We start from the raw sequence: 895 nt of genomic DNA on the forward strand, positions 1-895 counted from the left end.
CTAATAACTTGACTTTGATTTGAGAACTCTAAATTAAATCTAAATCGCTTGACTCAATATGACTTTGTAAGAATTATAATAAAAAAATAAAATAAATTAAAAATCTTTGCAACAATAGCCTATACAAAATGCAAGCCACATGCCTCTGGTCAGATCTATGTGGCTGCATGACGCTGTGCAAACACAGAACAATATAGGGGTAGGGAGAATCTACCAACAAATTTTGGGGTATGCACAATTTGCAACCCGAGCATGACCTCGAACTTCGTTCACCACATGTACAGTATGGGTATGCACCTGTTTCTTATGGATTATTTGACTAATATCTAGAGATTATTAAGATATTTTGTATGTGTATAAAAGTTCCTTCCTGTAAGCTGTCAGCCTACTCAATAACTGTCCGGCAAGCTTCTAATGGATGGTATTCTTTCTCTCAGTGCTCTAACATCACTTCAGACAAATCACCCATAGCCATTCATTTCTCTTTAATCACACAACCACTGCTGACCTGCAGACACTTTACATTACAATCTGTCTATTTTTTTTTATTTATCACAGCATGCTCTTTAATGCATTATCTACGGACATCCTATGGCAGTTGTCATAGGATTTGTTTCTGTTTTATGTTATGCAGTAGTTCCGAAAGTAAGTCGTCATTTAGCAGATGCTTTTATTCAAAGCAAGGATTCCCTTGCAGCAACCTTGTTTTAAGTAACTTACCTTGCTCACAGGCACAATGATGATGATGATAGCTCTTCTTTTATGAATATGTAGTTGTAAGTGTCTTTATTATTATTATTATTAAACAAATTATAATAATAATAATGTTTTTTCAATTAATTAATTTGACCTATATTTATTTGAACATGCATATATATATATATATATATATATA

Source organism: Sinocyclocheilus rhinocerous, unplaced genomic scaffold (genome assembly GCF_001515625.1).
Source record: "Sinocyclocheilus rhinocerous isolate Xijiao unplaced genomic scaffold, SAMN03320098_v1.1 scaffold816, whole genome shotgun sequence".
In the NCBI taxonomy this organism is placed as follows: Eukaryota; Metazoa; Chordata; class Actinopteri; order Cypriniformes; family Cyprinidae; genus Sinocyclocheilus; species Sinocyclocheilus rhinocerous.